This window comes from Lissotriton vulgaris, chromosome 8, assembly GCF_964263255.1.
Source record: "Lissotriton vulgaris chromosome 8, aLisVul1.2, whole genome shotgun sequence".
In the NCBI taxonomy this organism is placed as follows: Eukaryota; Metazoa; Chordata; class Amphibia; order Caudata; family Salamandridae; genus Lissotriton; species Lissotriton vulgaris.
The window spans coordinates 1,505,051,692-1,505,058,992 of NC_141696.1; positions in this window are offsets into that span (position 1 = coordinate 1,505,051,692).

Sequence of the window (7,301 nt, forward strand, 5' to 3'; positions counted from 1 at the left end):
CGTCGTATGTAATGCGGGTAGGGTGGGTGGTACGGGGGCCAGGGGGTCTGGCGCTGGGCGCGGTCCAGGCACGGACGGGCGTAGACGGGCTTAACTTTGGCACACCTCCGGCGCAACTGGGGCGCGACCGCTGCGCGTTAATGCTGCGCGCAAATGCATCTGTCATATATGGATAGTGGGAGGGGAGGGGCGAGGGAGGGTCAGCCGGGAGGCGGGGCGGGCTGTGGAGGAGGTGCTACGAGTCCACAACAACAACAAAGATGGCGGCCCTCGAGTAAGCTCGAGGTAGGCAGGGTCACCAAATGCACCTGAAAGGCTGCAAACTAATCAGGCAATGCAGCGTGCAGCACAGAAACTGTCCAGTAACACACAATACAGTACAGTAACACACAATCCAAAGCAAGCAGAAATAATGCGGGCTTCGAGCACAGATTAAGTGAGCACCATTGACTGAGCGAAAAGTACTCTACTGGTTCCACGATCCTTGAAAGGTCAAGGGTTGTCATGTTCAATGGTTGCCATAAACTATTTGCTTTTTGGTAGGGTTCAGGGCTTTATAGTGGCACTGTGAGCTAGCTAGTCTATAAACCTGCATATCCTGTAGGTGTGTCCGGAATCAGCCTAGACACCAAGCCCTCAATTTTTGTTATCCAACAAATTCGCAGATCCTATGTACATTTAGGAACTAAGCGGCATGGCGCCCAACGTTGGTTTGGTTCTTATTTAACTGTCAACTCTGAGTAGTTCAGTCCTGTTTTCTCAGAGACCCCTACTCACATTTAACCAGAGACGTCTGGAGTGGGAAGGGAAAGCCGCCAAAGCTGAGTAGTTAGACCCTATGTATTGGATGTTGGTTTTTCAAGCTTGTGGGATTATAGTTCCCCACACGGTGCAATAACGTTATCTCTTTTCTTTACTACTTCCTTCTACAATGTCTGTCAATGGAGACGGCGTTGTGGGTTCATGGGAAGAAGAGCAGGAAGTTGCTCTTATCATTACAGAAAATTGCAGACATGCAGTTACTATAAAATGATTGCAATATGGCCCTCCTGGCAACGGGTGGTGGTGTTACCTTCGTGATTGAGCTACACAGTTGTTTCATACTTACATTAAAGATCAAACTCCTGAAGAATACTTTCCATACGTGCACATAGAAGTCGTGTTAACTTACCAAAAGCATATTAATTGGTTAAAAGGCGCCCTCTCCCACACTACAACAAATGTGAGACTCGGTCTGTTCAGCAGAGAAGGCGCAACCAGGCAAGTCCCAGCTGCTTACACACCGCATCCAGAGAGTGATACATGGTCTGCAGCAGAATTACGTACACATAGTAAAACTATACAGAAACCTTACACAGTTTGTAATGCGAACACGTACAATTCAACCTGTGAGGATTGCTCAAGCTGATCAACCTCAATTGACTATGACAAAAATCAGCCCACCTACGCTGAATGCGATCCGATTATGGGAAGAATGCCAACCAAGCGGGAGCATTGTCTGTTCTGGATAGCACAGAAAATAGGACAGCTTGAAGCAGTATTTCCCCATACTGGCCCACAGGAAAAACACAGAATACTTACAATTTGCTTGACAATGGGCATAACTCCCCCAATAGATGATTGTACCACTTGGGGTACAGTTTTGCTGCAGTTTATATCAGAACTCATGGTACCCCCTCAATATTAGTGTTACTAGATGTATTGAAACAAATACAGAATGAGTACGGGGCAGAACCTGCCCTCGACTTGGGGACGAAACGGATAGGCAATCGGTAAAATTGGAAACTTGCCCAGGTATCAGAAATTATGATAGGTAACATAAAAGAAAGTGGTAGCTGGTCTTAAAACAAGAAATCTCCAGCCTACTGAGTTCTCTGCTTATGAACAGGTAATAGCCTCTGACGATGCTAGACAGTGCAGCAGAAGTAACAATAGCTTGCCAGAACCAGATTGAATTTCTGGTGACAGCAGTGTTGAATGAACATATCACTGTGGAGATATCGGATACAAGGGTAAGTGCCCCACATCATTTATACGAAATTACGCTCTGAATGGAGGAGGACATACCCAGTAAAGTGAAAGGTCTCTTTTGGGAGAACCTGACATATGGATACGGCATCCTTTTGGCTGAAAGAGATTGGCCAATTGAGTTCGTTATGAAGTGCCTTAAGGGGGAAGATGTAATATTACCAGCTTTCTCCGACCTCGTTACAGCGTCACTTAAAAATTCATACTCGCAGGGGTGGGCGTTCGCCCTAGCTACTGCACTTTACCACAATCATGTAGGGTGGGATGCTGAGTCAACTCACCATGAAATCCCATTAAAATCTATTCCTACTCCACATAGACATTACCCAATAAAACATGACCAAAGAGACAAGTCAGGGAGATCTCAGATCAACGTGAGTACCAAGGTGTGATTGAAAACTGCACCCCTTTCATGAATAATCCTGTTTCCTGTAATGAAACCCGACAATTCATAGTATAGTTTTAGACTACAGGCATTTGAGCACATGAACATTTGCAGTACAAAATGCACACAGTGACGCATTAATGAATAACATTGTGCGGAAAAAATACAAAATAACTCTAGCTATCTCAAATGGTTTCTTCTGCCAAAATATAGAGCCTGGAAGCAGATATTTGACAGCATTCGTGGCCCTTGGTACTCAATGCCAATTCTGTGGACAGCTCCAAGGGTATAAGAATAGCCCAGGGTTGTTTTCAGCAAGAGTAACAGAGTTACTTCAACATTGTGATGAGGAGGCATTGTCCTACGTAGATGATATTTATCTGATGGACGATGAGTTATTGGAACACTTGAACAGGTTGAACATCATAATTCTGGGGTTTGTCAATGTGGGCTACAAATTTAACTTTCAAAAATCAAAAATTGCCCCTCATGTCCTATTTTTGAGATATGAGCTATCAAATGAAGGGAAAAACCTGGCAGCTAATCTTTTTGAAAAATGTGCGCTACTCCAACCTCCAGAGACTCTTAAAGGTTTACAATCCATTTTAGGATTCCTAAACGTTGGCAAAACATAGATTTTAGATTATGCAGAAAGGATTAAACCTTTCTACGACCTAATCAGACCTGATTTTTCAGTTCAACATTGGAAACAGGAACACACTGATATTCTCTGTTCCGTACAAGCTGACATGATAGTTTCCAAACACTTACACACAAGTCAATACCACTAATTTGGTGATCCTTGTAGTCATGGGTCAATCAGGGTACACTTACATCACCTTGAATGAAGGTGAAACGGTACCCATAGCGTACAAATCACATTTGTATTTGAACGTTGACATGCACTTTGCATCGACGGATACGACAGCAGTACAAACTGCTTTAGTGAGAGTAAGAGCACTAGCACAGGGGAAACGCATAAATGTTGTCACTCCAGTACCAACCTTAGAGGTGGTTACCAAAGCAAGCGTTCCCAAACGCAAAAGCACTGCACCCACGATTAATACAATGAGCTAATTCTCTCAATGCAACAGATGTAGATTATAGATATGATCCTACACTGAGAACACAAGCATTTTTGCAGTACGAACAAGAATATTTTCTCCCAAATGAAATCCCGCTTCTCGATCAGTATGAATGGATTATTTATACAGACGGATCTGCTGAGTTGCCATAGGATCTAAGGGTCGTATGCATGAACACATTTTCCCATAGACACAGAACGGGCAAAACCCTTTGATTCATCTGGCCCTAAAATGCAACACTCCTGCGCCTATATAAGGTACCAATATGGAATACAACACTGTGAGGCTTACCAGCACACTACAAACCTCCACAACTGTTTTTCAGAATTCGGTTTCCTCATCTACCTACTAACCCTCACTGAGGCTTCTCCTCCCCTGCCAGCTGCCTCTGGATGCTCCGCTGCTCCACCTCAGCAGCTGCGACCAAGGTTCCCCTGGTCCTTGAGTGTAAGGCACCCTGCCCACCAGTCAATCCTGGGTTGACAATAACGGCAAAAGAGGGGAAAACGACCAGGGACTGTCAATGTGACGGAACCGATGTCCTCAAGAGAACAAGGAGTTACCGAACCGAACAACCAAGCTGCGGGGCTGCAGCAAATCTACTGTACTTGTCACGACTCTCACTTCATTTACTAATCAAGCCTGCATACTGAACAGAAGATGGCTCTAAAGATGTTTTTTTCTGGCAACACAGCACTAAGGGCAGTCACAATAAACGCAATTTGCTTTTGGCAAAATTATATGAAATTGTGTAAATGCCCCGGTTACTTACCGGTAATCTTCATTACTCCGAGTATAGTCTTCCTCGCCACATGACTTACATAGTGAGCTTCAGCTCCACGACAGAACCCTCCAAAGTAAAAAAAAGCCTCCCACCCCCTCCCAACATGGCCGACCAGTCACCCCTGACCTCTATAAGAGGCGGACCGGCCCAACCAACAGCCTGAACCACCAAGTAAACAATGAAGCCGATAGCCAGACAGGGAGGGGGGAGGGAACTCATGTGGCGAGGAAGACTATACTCGGAGTAATGAAGATTACCGGTAAGTAACCGGGGCATTACCTCCTCGTTAGTCTTCCTCGCCATATGACTTACATAGTGAGCAAATACCCAAGCCAAAAAGGCTTCATTGACCACCATAAGAACAACACCACACGGTGATGCAGATAAACCAACACAAGGTTTATTCAGTACAATGCAAAGAAAACAGGAATTACAGCAAACCTGAATCAAGACATAAAGAAACAAGCATTGGAAATGCAATAGGTCTCGCATTAGAAAAGTTGGAGTTATTGGTATTGTAAATGACATATGTTATTTATTTGTTGGTTTTTAAAATTGCTAAATTGATGGCTTTGTCATTTACAATGCCAATAGTTATAACTTTTGCGAATGTGACACCTATAGCATTTGGAATGCAACATATTTTGTATTTACGTGACTTAGATGGCAGCTCTTGTCGTTAGGCCACATCTCTAGAGAGCAGGAGAGTGCAGCAGGGGAGAGAAGCACAGCAATGCAATAGGTCTTGCATTAGGAAAGTTTGAGCTATTGGTATTGTAAAGGACACATTTTTTATTTATGTGCTTGTTTTGAAAATAGCGAATTAATAGCTTTGTTATTTACAATGCCAATAGTTTTATCTTTTGCAAATGTGACACCTATTGTAACACAATATGTGTTGTGAGGGTGAGTGAGGGTGAGGGTGAGGGGTTGAGGGTGAGGTGTTGAGGGTGAGTGAGGGTGAGGTGTTGAGGGTGAGTGAGGGTGAGGTGTTGAGGGTGAGTGAGGCTGAGTGAGGGTGAGGGGTTAAGGGGGAGGGGTCGAGGGTGAGGGGTTGAGGGTGAGGGAGGGTGAGGGGTTGAGGGTGAGGGAGGGTGAGGGGTTGAGGGTGAGGTGAGGTGTTGAGGGTGGGTGAGGGTGAGGGTGAGGGTGAGGCTGAGGGGTTGAGGTTGAGTGAGGGTGAGTGAGAGTGAGGGTGAGTGAGGGGTTGAGGGTGAGGGGTTGAGGGTGAGTGAGGGTGAGGGATTGAGGGTGAGTGAGGGTGAGGTGTTGAGGGTGAGAGAGGGTGAGGGTGAGTGAGGGTGAGGTGTTGAGGGTGAGAGAGGGTGAGGGTGAGTGAGGGTGAGGGGTTGAGAGTGAGGGTGAGGGTGAGTGAGGGTGAGGTGTTGAGGGTGAGTGAGGGTGAGGGTGAGGCTGAGGGGTTGAGGGTGAGTGAGGGTGAGGGGTTGAGGGTGAGAGGGTGAGGGTGAGTGAGGGTGAGTGAGGGTGAGGGGTTGAGGGTGAGAGGGTGAGGGTGAGTGAGGGTGAGTGAGGGTGAGTGAGGGTGAGTGAGGGTGAGTGAGGGTGAGTGAGGGTGAGTGATGGTGAGTGAGGGTGAGTGATGGTGAGGGTGAGGGGTTGAGGGTGAGTGAGGGTGAGTGAGGGTGAGGGTGAGTGAGGGTGAGTGAGGTGTTGAGGGTGAGGTGTTGAGGGTGAGTGAGGGTGAGGCATTGAGGGTGAGTGAGGGTGAGGTGTTGAGGGTGAGTGAGGGTGAGTGAGGGTGAGTGAGGGTGAGGGATTGAGGGTGAGAGGTTGAGGGTGAGGGGTTGAGGGTGAGTGAGGGTGAGTGAGGGTGAGGTGTTGAGGGTGAGTGAGGGTGAGGGGTTGAGGGTGAGTGAGGATGAGGGTGAGTGAGGATGAGGGGTTGAGGGTGAGTGAGGGTGAGGGTGAGTGAGGGTGAGGGTGAGGGTGAGTGAGAGTGAGGGTGAGTGAGGGTGAGGGTGAGTGAGGGTGAGGGTGAGTGAGGGTGAGGGTGAGTGAGGGTGAGGGTGAATGTGAGTGAGGGTGAGTGAGGGTGAGGGTGAGTGAGGGTGAGTGAGGGTGAGGGTGAGTGAGGGTGAGTGAGGGTGAGGGTGAATGTGAGTGAGGGTGAGTGAGGGTGAGGATGAGGGGTTGAGGGTGAGTGAGGGTGAGGGGTTGAGGGTGAGTGAGGGTGAGGGGTTGAGGGTGAGTGAGGGTGAGTGAGGGTGAGGGTGAGTGAGGATGAGGGGTTGAGGGTGGGTGAGGGTGAGTGAGGTTGAGGGTGAGTGAGGTTGAGGGTGAGTGAGGGTGAGGGTGAGTGAGGGTGAGGGTGAGTGAGGGTGAGTGAGGGTGAGTGTGAGTGAGGGTGAGTGAGGGTGAGGATGAGGGGTTGAGGGTGAGTGAGGGTGAGGGGTTGAGGGTGAGTGAGGGTGAGGGGTTGAGGGTGAGTGAGGGTGAGGGTGAGTTAGGGTGAGGGGTTGAGGGTGGGTGAGGGTGAGTGAGGGTGAGGTGTTGAGGGTGAGTGAGGGTGAGTTAGAGTGAGGGTGAGTGAGGGGTTGAGGGTGAGGTGTTGAGGGTGAGTGAGGGTGAGGCGTTGAGGGTGAGTGAGGGTGAGGTGTTGAGGGTGAGTGAGGGTGAGGGTGAGTGAGGGTGAGTGAGGGTGAGTGAGGGTGAGTGAGGGCGAGTGAGGGTGAGTGAGGGTGAGTGATGGGGTGAGTGAGGGTGAGTGAGGGTGAGTGAGGGTGAGGGGGTTGAGGGTGAGTGAGGGTGAGGGGTTGAGGGTGAGTGAGGGTGAGGGGTTGAGGGTGAGTGAGGGTGAGGGTGACTGAGGGTGAGGGATTGAGGGTGAGAGATTGAGGGTGAGGGGTTGAGGGTGAGTGAGGGTGAGGGTGAGTGAGGGTGAGGGTGAGTGAGGGTGAGGGGTTGAGGGTGAGTGAGGGTGAGGGGTTGAGGGTGAGTGAGGGTGAGGGGTTGAGGGTGGGTGAGGGTGAGTGAGGTTGAGGATGAGTGAGGGTGAGGG